Consider the following 383-nt stretch of genomic DNA (forward strand, 5'->3'; position numbering starts at 1 on the left):
GGAAAGAGGAAAATATTCACAACAAGGAAAGGAAACGCGTCCGACGAAGAAGGTTGCAATGACCTGTGACCGCGAGGATTGAAGGCATAATTTTGTTGGGAGGACAGACTCAGAAGAATGGAGTTTCTTGCTAACGTATTGGTAAGATTAGATTTTTAATCGTCAGATTTAGTTAAAATTACAGTAGATTAATCCAGCGTATTATTAATATGATTAATTTTTTAATTGTTAAATTTAATTAAAATTGTATAAATTAAGAGTTCATTTAGTATATAAATTTAATAGAATTTTTTATTATGACTTATGAAATTCAAATCTTTTGTAAGACTAAAATACTGTAGTAAACTTAAACAGAATTCATATACCAAACATTACTTAAAAAA

Source organism: Morus notabilis, unplaced genomic scaffold (assembly GCF_000414095.1).
Source record: "Morus notabilis unplaced genomic scaffold, ASM41409v2 Scaffold196, whole genome shotgun sequence".
Classification (NCBI taxonomy): domain Eukaryota; kingdom Viridiplantae; phylum Streptophyta; class Magnoliopsida; order Rosales; family Moraceae; genus Morus; species Morus notabilis.